At 47.2% G+C, this 16,890-nt stretch overlaps 1 protein-coding gene across 21 annotated transcripts in view; it reads right to left on the minus strand.

Annotated features, from left to right (window-relative positions):
- The window catches only part of PPFIBP2 (PPFIA binding protein 2), a 144,303-nt gene that overhangs the window by 110,254 nt on the left and 17,159 nt on the right, over positions 1–16,890 (minus strand). For 5 of the 21 annotated variants that reach the window (XM_074014431.1, XM_065528620.2, XM_074014430.1 and 2 more), the window contains exon 2: positions 16,030–16,143. The exons of the other annotated variants lie outside the window; for them this stretch is intronic. The gene's annotated coding sequence lies outside the window, so the exon portion shown is untranslated. The remainder of the gene's footprint in view (positions 1–16,029; positions 16,144–16,890) is intronic. 21 annotated transcript variants of the gene reach the window in all.

Genomic DNA, 16,890 nt, shown 5'->3' on the forward strand with positions numbered 1-16,890 from the left:
GGACATATTTTTGTCAGCTCAGAGGAAACTTTAAACAAAAATAGGTAGGTGCAGGGAGGGAGAACCAGATAAACTCAGGAGGCTGGTTTGTTTGGAGGTGGCAGGCATGGGGAAGGAAGATAAGCAACCACGCTTGTGAAGGGGGAGAAGGCAGGGATTTACAGGTGCTAAGGCCAAGGAAGGTTCAGAAGCAGGCATTCAGTCTCGGGGGTCAAGAACCACTGCACAGTTAGCTTAGAGAGAATGAGAATGGGAGCTCTCAGGGGTGTCGGGGAACTTCAGTGTACCTTAGGGCCCTGGCAGGAGCCAGAAAAGGCTGCAACAAGGAACAGAGCTGCTCCGAGGTGAGATGAGCAGCCCAGGCTGCTACAGAGTGAACACGGTGTGGAAATCCTGGGGCCTGAATGGAGCCAGCTTCGGACAGGATAAAAGAAGAGGTAGCAGGGAAAAGGGGGGAAGCAGAAGGAGGGAAACAATCTGCAGACTGTCACCTGTTCAGCATAAGAGATATTAAAAGTTTGAAATAATCCCTCCAAATCCTTCCCACTGCTCTTTCAATAAGGGGAAAATTCCCAACTCCTTACTGTGGCCTATGACGCAGGTCTCAGGATCAGGCCAGGCCATGCTCACATTTCTCCCCTCATGGCTCCTCATGCTTCAGCAGCACTGGTCTCCTGTCTGCTCCCAAGTCCTCCAAGACCTTCCCTCCTCTGCAATACACCTGCCATCCCCCTACCCTGAGCTCACTTCCTGGTTCTCTGTACAGCTGATTTATTCTCATCCTTCAGGTCTCAGATCCAAAGTATCAGAAAGGTCTTCCCCACACTACCCTCCCCGGCACCAGGTAAAGCAGCCCCTTCAAGGCACAACAAATCCACAGTATCTTGTTCTATGTATTTGTTTCCTTGCTAACTGGCCACCTTCTCACAGAGGCAGAGGGACCCTGTCTGCCTTGTTTACTCCTAGGTTCCCACTGTCTAGCAGATAGATACTTACGAATAAATGGATAGATCCATGCAGCCAGCATTGTGCTAGGGCCTAGAAGGATACTGATAAATCAGACCTAGTCTCTGACCCCCATGAACCACACAATCTAGTGGAGGAGATGGAAGTATGAACAAATAATTATGACACAGTGCAAGGTGTGTTGATAGAGGCAGGTGTGCAACTTCCCTGGGTCTTGAAGGATGATAGAATCTTTCTCAGAAGGTGAGGAGGAGAATGCTGTTCCAGGCAGAGAATGTGGTGCACATGAAAGCCAGGGAAGCATGCACAGGCAGGATGTAGTTGGCAAAGGCCAAAGTGGTTGATGAGATTATGCAGCAGCACCCAGCTGCTCAAGATGAGTCAAAGCCTTCCATGGAATTCACATATGCAGTACAAGGGCAATGCAGGAGAGGAGCCTGGGAATCACACCCACCACATCAGGGGACTGGATGCCAGTGCCTAACAAATCAAGTGGCTTCAGATGTAAACATGACAGAGTGTCAAATCCAGAGGGCCCAGGCTATGTGCCCCTGCAACAGAAGGGCCATAAAACAAGACCCACGGGCCCTCTGCCCAGCGATGAGTTTGCACTTGGCAAACAGGAAGCTGGGTGGACCCGTGGGAGCTGGCCTGAAGTGAAACATGATTCAAGGTGTATCCTATTCACAATGCATGACTAGCATCAGAAGCCATGACTCCTTTTGCCAGCCTATTTTCCTCTTCCTGAAAATTCAAATACAGAACAAAGAAACATTACAGAGAGTTCCACATATGCATACAAGACCACAAAACCGCTTAAATCCATTGTCATACAATGTACTTTCATAAGAATCCTAGGAGCCGATGTGTAGTTTCTGACAACACAGAAGCAACCAAATAGAAGAGATGCACAGGGCAAGGGACTGGGTGGGGTGGGGAATGCATGGAGCTTCCATAGCCTCTCCAGGGCTGCTACCCAGCAGCACTTCCAGGGGTTGACCAACCCCGAAGTTCTCCAAACCCCTTCCTTCATTTAGGGTTTCTTATAGAAGTTCCATTCCATAGACATGATTAATCCAATCAGTCCTTGGTGATCGAACTCAACCTCCAGCCCCACTCTCCTCCCTGAGGTAGGAGTCAGGAGGATGGGGAGTGGAGCTGAAAGTTCTAACCCTCTAATCACAAGGTTGGTTTCTCTGGTAACCAGCCCATCCTGCAGGAGTCGCCTCATTAGCATAAAGTTGAGTAAGGTTGAAAGGGGCTTATTATGAATAACAAAAGTTGCCCCTTTTCTGTGCTAGGAAACTGGAAGGAGACCAACTATATATATTTTTTAATTATAGTAGTCCCCTCTTATCCTTGGGGGATACATTCCAAGACCCTCAGTGAAAGCCTGAAACAGTGGATGGTACCAAGCCCTATATATAGAATACAATGTTTCCTGTACGTACAGACCTATGATGAACTTTAATTTACAAATTAGGCATGGTACAGTAAGAGATTAACAGTAATTAGTAATAAAATAGAACAATTATAATAATACACTGTAGAAACATTATGCGAATGTGTTTTTTTATTTTGTTTTTGCTTTTTTTGAGACAGGGTCTCACTCTGTCACCCAGGCTACAGTGCAGTGGCACGATCTCGGCTCACTGCAACCTCCACCTTCCAGGCTCAAGCAATTCTCGTGCCTCATCCTCCTAAGTAGCTGGGATTATAGGTGTGCACCACCATGCCCAGCTAATTTTTGTATTTTGGGTAGAAGACAGGATTTCACCATGTTGGTCAGGCTGATCTCGAACTCCTGGCCTCAAGTGATCCCCCCACCTCGGCCTCCCAAAGTGCTGGGATTATAGGCTTGAGCCACCATGCCTGGCCCTGTCTCTTTCAAAATACCTTACTGGATGGTACCTTGGGTAACCAAACCCCGGGAAAGCAAAACCATGGGTAAGAGGGGGCTACTGTATCTCATAGTATCACAGGTCTCAGAGGTAAACGTGCTGTCTGATGACATGCAGTGTGTTGTTCAGTGGCTTCCACATCGGTTCCTCCCACTGGGACACGGTATCTCCTAGGGAGCCAGGGCTCTTCAGGGATATGGGGCTTAACTGTACCAAGCTCCAGAAGCAACATGCCAGGGAGAAGACAGAGGGAGCCAGAATCCAAGACAAAATCCCAAGTAACATGTGAAAAATCAGGATATCATCTAAGCAGATGGTGGGAAGTAGATTTTTTTTTTTTTTTTTTTTTTTTAAAGGAGTCTCACTCTGCCACCCAGGCTAGAGTACAGCAGTGCAATCTCAGCTCACTGCAACCTCCACCTCCCAGGTTCAAGCAAATTCTCCTGCCTCAGTCTCTCAAGTAGCTGGGACTACAGGCACCCGCCATCACACCCGGCTAATTTTTTGTATTCTTAGTACAGACAGGGTTTCACCGTGTTAGCCAGGATGGTCTCAATCTCCTGACCTCGTGATCCACCCGCCTTGGCCTCCCAAAGTGCTGGGATTACAGGCATGAACCAGGATGTAGAATTTAAATCATGCTCCCCAGCAATGAGAGGAGAGCTACAGCAGCTAGTCGAGGGCTTTACACAGCACGGACAACAGAGGAATCAACAATGTGCCATGGGGACTGTACGAGGGGCACCTAACCAGCCCAGGAAAGAAAGGAGCGGACACAGAGAAGGACATTGCTCTTATCACAAACAATACAGTGACAGTTGTTACACGGAACCAAAGCACTTTTCATTCTCTCTGGACACTTAACATAGCTGGCATTTGACCCTAATGAGCAGGCTGGCTTCTGATACTGAGACACTGTCTCATCCCTGGCCATAAAGATAAGGCAGGGTATGTTGTTTAAGAAAAAAGGCAGTCCATCCACAATTCATCCTTCCTTCACTCACAGACCTATATGTGAGTATAGGTCTCACATATATGTGCTGTCATCTTCCTATCTGGGACAGCGTCTGAGGTTGGGGCTCCTGCTCATTACAGGACTTAACCCTTCTCTTCACTACCAGTGAGGGAGAAAATGATCCCACACCCCCTTAGCTGTAAATGCAGCCAGTGAGGAAGTAATAGCCATGTTTTAGAATGGCAAGGTATATGACATGCCACAGCCACATGAACTGCACCACACAAAGGCCAGTTTGGCACCTGGAAGTTGATTAGGGAGCAAGATCTGTATGTGTTCTAAAATTTAGAAAGTGAGTCACAATTGACCCTCATCATCTGGTATGTTCTGAGGCAAACAGTGATTTATATACTACGTTAACTCCTTTCATGTTTGGCAAAAGAAAATTCTAAGTAGGCAGCATCCACTGATTAAGGTGAGTTTGAAGCAAGTAAACCTTAATTTACCCCACCCACACTGAATTCCATTTCTAAACTTCTTTTCTCTCAATAAAAATGGTTAGGGTTGTAACTGACGTTTGGAGCAGGCTAACACAGCTTTGGATGCTGAAATGAACTAGGAACAGATCTGGAAGTCACCGCTATTCCCTGTTCCTCCAGGATATTCTGGGCCTTGGACACAGTTCGGCTAGAGCTGAGACCTGACTCCTCAGCAGCTGCCACTAGACAGGGGCCAGTATTTCTGCCAGAAGACAAGGCCTGGGGAAGGAGGCCTCAGCCAAGAACCCCACCACAACCACAGAACCTAACTCCTTTCCTACCTCTCCCTTCCCCAAGTGGCGAACAGATGACAAAGAAGTGTCACCATATCACAAGAAACTGGAGTCTTTTCCCCACAATTTACAGGCTTCCCATAAGCCATAGCTGCTCTTAAATGGTTATTTTAAGAAATACCTTTTGCTATCCCTAGGCTTAAGAGAAAGCCTCTGAAAAGGATATAAGAAACCTCTTTGGTAGAGTGGAGCAAGAAGCCATTTGGAGCGTCCAGAAATAAAAAGGACAAAGACAGATATGAAGGAATTTGATGGCAGCGCTAACAACATCCCATATTAACCAATAACTACTTTCTTTCTAAAGGACAAAGGAGAGAGAGTACAGCTTTTATAGACAGACGAATTAAAACATGGGCTCTGCTGCATAATGGCTGTGAGTCTTTTAACCTCTTTTAGCCTCAATTTTCTCATCTGTAAAATCAGTATAAAATCACTTTCATTGTTATGGGCAAATGTAAATAAGACAGAACTCAGATAAACACTGCAGGCTGAACCTAAACATTTAATTTAACTGCTAATTTAAACAAGAGAGAGATTTATTCTGAAAGACATAAACTCAAAAGGACACAATGTCATAGCCATAAGGGAAATGCTAGGGTCCAGTTCTGCAGCAAGCCTGCAAGGTCAGCCTTGGGAGAGACTTCATCAGTAATACGAAATTGACAGAATACCTGGTGCATCTGAACATCTTAACAGACTTATATAATTGGTGAAGACCTTGTTTAATTCAATAAGAACAGATAATGACAACTGGGGGAAAATAATAAAGCAGCACAACAAGCATTTTTCTAGAGCTACAGATAAAAATACAGGACTAGAAGAATTAAGGAGCTCCATCTGAGGAGGAACAATGGGGTGGGGAGGTGGAGAGGTGGCTGTTTTAACAAATTACATACAATTATTTGAGTCTTTAAATTGTGTGGATATATAGTGGTGACGAAAATTAGAAGAAATAAAAAAGATTAAAAGAGATAATACATGTGGCATGCAGGCACAGTGCCAAGATTAAATTAATGCGGCGTCTGTCTCCTCTTTAGTTACCATATATTGGGCAGATAACTGTTAGCTACTTGCTAAGGGTTTACCCAACATTATCTCACGTAATCTCCACACCAGTTAGGAATTATTCTCCCCCGTTACAGATGAGAAAACAGATTAGGCAATTTGCCTGAGGATGCACACCATTTTTCCTCCTGTTCTTCCACTTTCCTGAGACAGAAACCCATTTGGAGGGTTCTAAGGATAGAGTTGACATGATCTGACTTAACCTTTTAAAAGGATTACTCTGGCTGCTGCTTGGAAAATAGACTGCAGGGGATGCAGCAGTGAACACAGGAAACCCGGCAAGAGATGAAGTGACTCAGATCATAATAAATTAGATGTTCTAATTCCTGATATACCTTGAGGACAAAGCCCGTAAGATTTACTGATAAACTGGACATAGGCATGAGAGAGCAGAGTCAAGCGTGCCTACACGGTTTTTGCCCTGAGTACCTAGAGAATGTGGAGGTCTGCAGAAGCAACAATGTAGGGTGTCCGGGGATGAAATCAGGAGATTGGTTTTGGAAACATTCAACTTAAGATGTCTACAGACATCGAGGAAGTTACGCTAAGTAGCCATTTGGAAATAGGAGTCTGATGTTTACAAAGTCTGGGATGGAGATGTCAAATACATCTTCATAAAGATGTATTTAAGCAATTGCATGAAGTGACTTAAGAAGTGGTATTAAAACAGAGGAAGCCCCAGGACTCCCTGAAACATTCCACCATGCAGCCACCGGGGAGAAGAGGAATGGACAAAGGAGACAGGAGGAGCAGCCAGAAGTGAGAGTGGCACCCAGAAGCCAACCGAAGGGTTTCTGGATAGAGGGCGCAGTCAGGTGCACCAAATGCTGCTGAATAAGACCAGAGCACTTCTCTCCACTCTCACGCTAGTGGTGATCTCACCTGCTCACACAGCCTCACCTGTCCCTGTATTACCTCACCCTAGATGACTACAATAGTCTCCTAGCCGGTTACCCTTCTCCGAGCAGCCCTCCCCATTCACTCTGCACTGAAGATTCACCTATCTCAGTGGTCCTCAAACTCTGCTATTAATCAGAATCACCCTGAGAACTAATCGAGCAAGAAGCCCAACCTCCTGTAAGTAGAGCGCCTGACCTTTATGGCTGATCTAGTCATTCGGGTGATTCTGATTCTGACCAAAGTTGAGGAACTGATGGAATGCAAACACAGCTCTGCACCAGGCACCCTTTTGCTTAGACAGCCTCAGGGGCTGGCCACCAGCCACAACAGTAGAAATCATGGTCTATCATCATATGGACTCAACCTACTTGGTCACAGCTTTAACTTTTACCATACATACCTTTTGGCAGACCTCTGCCCCATCCTAACCAGATGCCTTATCACTAGTGGACTGATCCCAATTGTTAGTTAATTGGCTGGCTGTCTGCACTGCTTTCCAGCTTTTATGCCCATGCCTACTGCTGTCCCTGCTAAATTCCCATCAAGCCAGCTCTTCCAGGTAATTGTACTTAATTCTGGCTACCTAAGTGGGATCTCCCTGATTATCTTTTTCATCCGGAAGGAAAGGGATGACAGCAGCTGTGCACAACCATCTCCCTGACAACTGTGCCATGTGTCTGGGTCCCTGTGGGGTCCCCCATTCTGTAAGCACTGGATAAATGTTTACAGATTTATTGATAAAATAACCAATTCATTGTCCATGGGAAGCTAAAGCCTGGGAGATAGTGGGGACTGGAGTGCGGTTACAGCAGGTTCCCCACAACAGCCCCCAAATCTTCCTATCCTGAACACCCACCTCCCTCTCTATATTCTCACAATGGGTGGCAGCCAAATGCTTCCCATCCCACCTTGGTGATGCCACCATGGTCACCAAGATAAAAACCTGGGAATCAGCCTTGGACCTTCCCTTTTGTTACCCATATCCAACTGGGCACCAGATCTGGTAAAATCTCCTTCCTCACCCTCTTTCAGATCTGTCCCCTCATCTTCACCCGCCCTGCCATCATCTATCAGAGTGGCTGCACTGGCTTCTAACCAGTTTCTCTGCCTCCAGCCTCACTGCTCCCCCATACACCTCATCCTCCACATTGCTGCCAGGAGGATGGGTCTATTTCACAAATTTTACCAAGGCTCCCCAGGGTTCACAACGCTTCACCAGCTTTCTATCACCCAGGCAACAAAGGGGTACCTGGGGACCTGGAGAGGAAGTTAAGGACCCACAAGAGCAGTTAGGAGAGTGGGCTCTGTAGTCAGACATGCATGTAGATCCAAGTTCTTTGCTTCATGAGCTGTGCCCCTGACAAGCTCCTTAACATTACTGAACCTCATTTTACCTATTTATAAAATTCAGGTGAAAAGAGACACATTGTGGGATTGTAGAGATTCAAAACTGGGTGGGAGTTCACAACCCCAGCAGTCGTAATTCTCCTGGCTATATCTGGCTCCTGCCCTGAGCAACAGCCAAGCTATTGTCTCCAGTTTACTTCTGCTTTTGGGGCTTCCTTGGTGTTTTAGCTGAAGTCCTTCGTTCCACCTGCTTGACTCCCACTCCTGTTTTGAGGCCAAATTCCATCATCATTATCTCCAAGGATCCTCTTCCATTCCCCAGATGGAAGTGACTGCTCCTGAATGGGTTTGTCCCCCCTCGCCACTCCCAGGACAGACCTTTCTAGGGCACTTTTGTCTGAGTGGTAAGGCCCTCACAGGCAGGGCCATGTCTCTGACCCCGGAGCTCAGCTCCCATTCTAAAAGGGAGAAAGTGAAAGGAAATAAAGAGGTCATTGGTCTACACTGGCGAAGCTCTCAGCATAGCAGTTGAAGTTGTCCCCACCTTCTGCCGGGGCCACAAGCTGTACCTGTCCTCTACAGATCCTATACCATCCTGAGGTCACCACTCCCACAGGATCAGATCTGACAGTGGAGAGAAGCCGCACACCTGGCCTGCGAAGACAGCTCCTCAGAGCAATGGCAGAGCCCACAGACACTGGCTTTATATCACAACGCTAAATTTCACTCAGGACAGAGGAGCTCAACACAGCAAGACATCCTGTCAGGACAAAGAGGAGCCATAGCAGGACAGAGGGGCCAGGCTGCTAAGAACATTGCTATCAGAGTTGCTGAATGCCTTTAGTGAATGTCGGAGTCTAATAAAAGTGAAGAGGCAGAGCTTTGTTCTCTTTTGTCAATGAATAGAAGCTTAAGTAGCCCAAAAGAAGCTGAAGATGAGAAAATAGAAGAATGCCACTGAAGGTGAACAAGCATGCTTAACTGGTCCCCATCTAATCATATTATCAGTAACTCCTAAGAGCAAACATTTGTTTAAAGCTTTATAGTGACAAAAATATTTGGCACATACAAGGTTCCTTGTTTCCACCTAAACATCCTAGATCAGGCTGTTCTGATTAGTCAGTTAAGCTCAGGCCGGTGGGGGCGGAGATCTGTCAGAACAGCCGAAATGGGCTCTGAATCTAGACGCAGGCTGGCAGTGCTGGGTGGCGGCAGGGGATGAATGCAATATTTCTTGCTTAGCATCTTTTTCCCGCTATACCAGGTTAGTGAGTTGTGTGCGCTGGGCATTCCCAGCCACTCCTTGTCAGGCGAGTTCCAGGACATCCTTAAGAACATTTGTGCTGGAGCCTAGTTCTGCTGAACCCACTGGGAGGATTCCTTTTGCTTTCCGGTCCTTCCATTGAAGACACAGCCCAAGTCCTGCTCCACCACCAGCCTCCTTTGGCATAGCCAAGCCCAGATGCTTCCACTTAAGCATTCCCAAAAAGCTCAAGCCCTTCTCACAAAACCACAGCCCTTTAAGCAAGGCTCCATGATCCCAAACAGCATTTCCAGCAACATATCATAACAGCAGGGCATTCAGTCACAAAGCTGAACACTGCCCTCTGAAGAAGGCAAAGAACAGCACCAGGCACTAAGACCTCACCTCCGGGCGCCCCGAGGCCAGACTCCCTCTGAGCCTAGCTGTCCCACAGTCTCAGGAGCGACATCCTCCTCCTACTGGAAATGGCAAGCTTCTTAAGAGAAACGCCACCCCAAAGACATGAGCATGAGACACCATGAGCCCAACCCACAAGGAGGAGCACAGGGTCTAGCCAGGAAACGGGTGTGAGTCTGAGGTTCTGATGGCTCACACCCAGAAGCACATCTGACCTTCTGGGCTTTAGGAACACTGAGAAGCTGATGTCAAGTTTCCTTCACTGTGTTTGCCTGATGTTGTTGAATGCTTGCTTCACCCTCCTCTGACTCTTCTCACCTCCTATTTCTGCTCTTGATATTCTGCCTTTGTTTCCCTCTCTCCCCAAGCTGGTCCTTTTCCCAACTCAATCATTGATTAGGGTAAATGGGCCACAACAATCTTGGAGACCAAGGCCATGCCTTAATGCCAGGTCTGTCAAAGAATGGTATGAGGAGACATCAAAGGTCAAACAGTGTAGGTACTCCAACAAGGAGAGGGATTGGGGGTGGGGGGGAAGCGAGGCAGGGTTCTGTGCCTTTGGGAAGAATTGAGATGGAGAGCCAGACAGCATCCAGGGAGCAAAGCATCACCAAACTCCATCAGTCTGCCCTTCAATACTGTAAGACAAGTATATCAGTGCCCTAATGGGGATGGGGCCCACCGCAGCCACTTAGAGAACTTGCAGAGAGGAGGCTCTTTCCCTTCCTTCTGAACCACTCAGAAAGAGTGGGTCTAAGAAGTAAACGTAAATGACAGTCTACCCTTTGAGGCTGAGATATGAAGAGCCAGGACTAGGAATAAATAACTCACAGATTCTAAGATTTGGCTGCCTGCCCTGGCCACACAGCCATTCACAATAGATCAAGATGATGGTGAATTACTTCATGCCTGTGCAATATCCACCTGTGTGTAAAAACTGCCTGCTCTGGAAGTTCACAGGTTTCCTGTCTCCTTTGAGAAGCTGCTGCCCCTGTGGAAAAAAAAAAAGTATCCTCCTTTTTGTTTTCTCATTTAATCTTCAAGGGGGTCCTGTGAGGGATATAGTACAATTATCAGCCCTGTTATACAAAGATGTAGCTCAGTGGCCAAAGAGCAGGGGAAAAGTGACAGCGAATGAAGCTGACCCAGCTTGAGAAGGGTCTCTCACCTCTCACCCCTATAACATAGCCTGTAGCCATTAGGCAATTACAGCCACCGAGGGAGCCACCTAGAAGCCACCCACTCTTCCCAGCAATAACATAGGAGGAGGAGGCGGGGACCTGAAGGAAGGATCCTTCTCAGTGAGCTCAAGGATCTCTCTGGATTCCCCTCCCCAAGGGTAACCATGCTCTGCCGGCCTGCCCCTCTACCTGCCCACTTCAGGTCCCCACCTATCCCCTCCCTCCCCACACTTCCTTGACTCCACTTCCTTTTTCGCCATAGCCCTATTCCGGACAATGTGGAAGCTCTCTCCCTGGCTCTGTTCGTCAGAGCGTAGAGTCCTCACCTCTCTCCAGCTGCCTCCCAGCTCACACTGAACCTGCTTCTCAGCTCATTCTGCCTCTCTGGTCACAACTTACCCTCATCCTCCCTCTGCCTGGGGTACCAGGTTCACATGTCTCTTCTTCCTTCTGCTCCCGGGATGCTAAACAACACATCAGACATTCATGCGCCCGGGATCTCTAATCTCATGTTTCTTCCTGTCAAGACTCCCTCAGCAAAGTACCATGCATCTTTCTTTAATGAGAAACAAAACCTCTTGATTTCCCTTCTCTCATCTCTTACCCTCTCTTCATATGCTGTGGAAAAGCTGCCGCTCCTCTCTGTGACCCCTAATCTCCAATCATCACTGAGATCCAACCTCTCAATTATTCCCCCTCCAAACTGAATCTGCACTCTCCCTCTCCTGCTGCTTCCTCTGCTATCCTAGAACATGTCCTTTGACCCTGCACCCGACTGTTATTATTCCATGTTTCTCCTTCGCCTCAGAGCCCCACTGCCCATCTCCCATGCTCTCTGACACCCCCAGTGGTGGGATGTCACTCATCTGTGTGCACCCGTGCCATGCTCTCATCCAGCCAGCTGCTTGTGTTTCCATTTCCTTAAGAGGCAGTCTAGGGTGGGGTTAAAAGCCCAGGCTGGGGTTGGACTGCCTAGGTGACAGCCCTGATTCCGACACTATATGTCCCAGGGCAAGACATTTAACCTCTGTGCCTCAGCTTTGTCATCTTTAAGATGAGGATAATAATAAAACTGCCTCCCTGACAGGGTGTTTGTGAAGGTTAAATGTTAACAGAGTAAAGCACTTAGACTCGCCATCAGTCAGCATTGCTCCAGTGCCTTCTTTGGCATCTCATCAGCGCTGATACTCTCCTCCTCTGGCATTTGGGAGAAGCGCTCTCCGGGTCCCTCCATGAATTATGCAGCCTGCATTCACCTGTCATGCTTCCCCACCCTACTCCCCTCCCCTGTGAGCCACCAGGTCTCTGTGGTCTCCCCCTGCAGGGATGCTCTTCTCCATCTCATCCTTTCCACTCCTACTGCCCAGACTGTGTTCAGGTATTCAGAACTAGGACACTGGAGGACCTCCTCTCACCTGAGTAACACCTGGCCTCCCCCACAGCAGTCCAAATGCATGAGCTGACATCCAAATTGCAGCTGACCCCAAAATATCCTGGACTCATGATGGTAATTATAATGGCTACCATTTATTAAGCACTCACTTCTATACTGAGCTAAGTTCTTATATTTATCTCATATCTCAATATTTATAACTATTATTATCCAGATTCTACCGATAAGAAAACTGAAGCTTGGAGAGGTTAAGTGACTTGGCCAAATCACACATCCAGGAAGCAGTAAAGATAAGATTTGAATTCAGGCAGTCCAACTCCAAGGTTATGTTCCTAACCACACTTGATGCACTTCCTCACTGAGCCTGACCTGCTCCTGGGTTCCTGATACCCCAGCCACAAGAGAGCGTTCTTATGCCACTGTGCCTTTTTCATGCTGTTTCCTCAACTAAAGGCCCCTTCCCCAATCTCTGTCCATCAAAACTAATTAATTTTTCAATGCTCAGGCAAGTTTTCTCTGTGACAGCATCCCCACCCCTGCCTGTTCAAATGAATCTTGGCTGAGACATGGGCTCCCAACTCCATTTAGTTTCTGCTTCATGTTGTCACGGGGAAGATCCAATGGGAGGATACTGACTCCCTCTTTTTCCAGGATTTCCTCCCCGGGGAAACAGGTCAGTATCTGATGGTAGAAATCAAAGAAGGAACTGAGCATGTGCAGCTCAGCCCATTCTCCCCTCTCCCTAGAGCCACCTTGGTGAAGGAAGTGGCCTGTGCCAGAAAGAGCCTATGAGGTCCCATCGGGGCCTGTAGTGATACACCTACAATGGACATGGTGCCTTCCATTTGAGAGCATGGCTCCCCAGCAACCTGCGGATGATGCTGTAATTCACTTTCCCAGGTGGGGTAATGCCAGGAAGGCGGTCTGGGAAAGTAGGCATTTGTGTTGTGGCCACTGCACAATGCCTGCCAGAGTAAATTAAATTGGTGTCTGGCTTACGGACTAGCCTTGTCAGGTTGGTCAGTGTGAATTAAGCTCTGGGCAACAAACCCCTCCCAGAGAATGGATAAGGGTGTGTGACCTGTGGTAGTCCTTACCTCCGTTCTCTCCCCTGTCCACACCGCACCTGGCCCCACAGCAGACAGAGAGCCTCACGCTCCTGACAGGACCCTGTTGGCAACGTGCCTCCTTAGCCCCAGAACTCACCCTTCAAGGGAAGCTACCCTCATTTTCCTTCTTACAGCAAAGAACACACAGGCATACACACAATTTACCTCTAGGGAGGAACAAATGGACATGAAGTCATTTCATTGCCTCAACCGGATCATAAACAGATTCAGAGAAATGCTTCAAATGCAACCTCAAATTGAATATTTCCAAAAAGCTTCATCTCAAAAATTGCCCCCCTAAAAAATAATACAAGCAAGAGGTTGTTAAGCAAATGATAGGTGAGAGCATTCATTTTACTATTTCTATTTCTGTGTACATTTGAATTCTTTTTATAGTAACAGGTTAACACAAGAAACCAAACCACCACCTGGGGATGTGGACTTTTCAGGGCAGGGGGCACAGAATTCTACCTTCCCTTCCAGCAGAACTGAGATTTGAACCTAAGTTCCTGATGACTCATTTGGTGCTCTTTCTACTGTGCCATTCAAACTCCCTGAATAGGTCCTAACATTCCACCAAACTCTCCTTACCTCTCACCTCACCACAGTTTAGAACCTCATCATCTCTCAGCTAGATTGCAAAAGCTGCTTCCTCTGGGCTTTCTACCTCTAGGCAACTCCCCTGCAATCTTTCTTTCTTTCCTCGTGCAGGCAGGACATGTTCCATGGTGCTCATGACATGCTCCTCTGCTCCCAAACATTCCTCGGCTCCCCAGTGCTTTCAGGAGAGAAGCTGCATTTTGCAGCTCTGCCAAAGTCCTCTAATACAGTTAACCTTCCCCGCTACACTCCTCACCACTCTGAGTTCCAGCTTCACTGGACCACCTCTTACCCTCAAATACAGAAATACTCCATTTTCTGTACTTCCTCTATGTGGGTGCTTTTCTCCATCTCTGCTTTCAAATCCCACCCATGCTACAGCCTTATCCAAATGACCACTGCCAGAAAGCCTTTCCTAACACCATTACCCCGTCATCCCTGAAGGCGCTGGATGCCTCAGCTCTGCTCTTGTCATATCCAGTACGCACAAGCAAGAGGTTGTTAAGCAAATGATAGGTACAAGCCTATCTATAAACAAGCCATTATTTATAAAGATGATAATAATTTGTATTATTTCTCAATATGTCTGCCTCCCTGTCTAGATTAACTCCTAGGGAGCAAGGAGTATGCTCCATTTACCTTTCTATCCTCAGAGCCCAGCAAAGAACCTGGCACAGGACTTTCAGTAAATGTTTGTTGATACAAAATGTTAAGTGTTTGTGTATCTGAGTGGAAAGTTGAAGGGAGGTTGGGCATGTAACCTTGGCCAGCATTCTGAAATAAGGATTGGGGGCAATCCATGACAGCCTCTCCCATTGAACTTTCTCCATACCTGGGGCCCTTCTCTCTTATAGCCAGATATTCAGAGGTGAAAGCGTCTCTACCATAACGGGAACTTACGCTTGGGCTTGGCATGAGCGAGAGACATCACTGATGGATGCAATTGTATTCCTGAAGAACCAATGAGAAAAAAGGATGACACTTCCCCTAACAGATGATAAAACCAGGCATTTCTCCCCACTCCATTATTTTAGAATGCTAAGCAACAAGATTAAAAAAAAAAAAAACAGATATGAATTGGTAAGTTTTCTCTATTAGCTGCAGCATGCATAACTTTTGCCTATAGCCAACTCCCTCCTACGAGCCTCCCTGGCTGCCTGCTGAGGGATAGGCCCCAGAATTTGGCAGGCTGGAGGTAAACACTAATTGAATTAATCAAAATGTATTCTGTAATTTGAGCCTTCATTTCAACATTTGTTGAACGGTTTAATTTTGATTCAATGCAATGCTTTTCCTCTTGCAATAAAAAAAAATTAAGCCAGTAGAAGACCAAAGAATTTCTTTAAAGACAGGCCTGTGTGCACCGTCAACAGCCTGGTCCCTGCCTCCATCAGAGGAGAAGGAGGCTTCCCCCAAAGGCCTGGACTGGAGGGTATTAGCAACTCTGTCTTCACTGGAGTTTCAAGGGCCACACGGGAGCCAGATGAAGTCACTGCACAGAAACTACTACTGCCAGAGAGCCTGACTACAAGTAAACAGCTCGGCCTGGAGCTGAGCTTTTGGACAAGGCCAGTCAGGCTTCCTCCATTAGCTAGCTGGGTCCACCATCCTCTCCTGGTCCCAAGGTTGGCAGGATCAGTAATAAGTACCTCTCCATCCTTCACCATGACACTGAGCCTTGTTCAGTGAAGATTTTGGAAACACCCTGTTATGAGCTGAATTGTACCCACACACTCAAAATTCTTATGTTGAAGTCCTAACCCCCGGTACCTGAGAATGTGACTATATTTGGAAATAAGGTCTTGAAAGAGGTAATTACATTCCAATGAGATAATTAGGGTGGGCCCTAATCCAATAGTTGGTGTACTTAAAAGCAGAGCAGATTAGGACACATGGGTACAGAGAAAAGACCATGTGAAGACAAAGGGAGAAGACAGCCATCTAAAAGTCAAGGAGAGGCTGGGCATGGTGGCTCACGCCTATAATCCCAGCACTTTGGGAGGCCGAGGTGAGTGGATCACCTGAGGCCAGGAGTTCAAGACCAGCCTCGCCAACATGGTGAAACCCTATCTCTACTAAAAACACACACACAAAAATTAGTTGAGCGTGGTGGTACACGCCTGTAACCCCAGCTCCTCAGGAGGTTGAGGCAGGAGATTCACTTGCACCCAGGAGGTGGAGGTTGCTGTGAGCCAAGATCGTGCCACTGCACTCCAGCATGGACAACAGAGACTCTGTGTCAAAAAAATTAATTAATTAATTAATTAATTAAAAATAAATAAAAGTAAAGGAGAGGCCCCAGAAGAAACCAATTCTGCCAACACCCTGATCTTAGACTTCTGGCCTCCATAACTGTGAGAAAATAAATTTCTGTTGTGTAAGCCCCCCAGTCTAGCACCTTGTTATGGCAGCCCAAGCAAATTGATACACACCCCCATTTGATCCTGCACACGCAGCTGGGAAAGTTATGGGAAGAAGGCAGCCTCCTCTCCCAGGCTGTCGGCCTCTATCCTGACCCACTGGTGTTCCCCTTCCCTCTTAATCCAGGGGAGACTTTGCTTCACATCCTCAGACCTTAAACCACATCCAGGTAAGCACAGTTCCCAATATTCCTTTATCTGTATTCTTTGTAAGTCAGCTCTAAGTCGAATCACACCTCTGGACCAAGACCATTTAGTGAGGCCAGTCTTTAGGATGCTACAAAGAGGAAACTCTAAGATCCTGCAGCCTGACCAGATGTCAAGCTGCATTCAAGGACCAAGAGCCCCAGGCCCAGCTCTCTTCAACTCAGTTCAAAAGCTCCAGCATGTGGGGAGGCAGGGGAAGGGTTGGTCCCTAACCTCAGCTTGCCAGTCACAAGATATTTGCCACTTGGATCACTTCCCTCCCCTAAGAATTCAGAAGCCAGAGAGTGGTTTAGGGACTTTCCCAAGAAAAGTACTCCAGGAATCCCCCACTTGCACAAGTGTTCTGCAGGCCAA

The sequence above is a fragment of the Macaca fascicularis genome, chromosome 14 (genome assembly GCF_037993035.2).
Source record: "Macaca fascicularis isolate 582-1 chromosome 14, T2T-MFA8v1.1".
In the NCBI taxonomy this organism is placed as follows: Eukaryota; Metazoa; Chordata; class Mammalia; order Primates; family Cercopithecidae; genus Macaca; species Macaca fascicularis.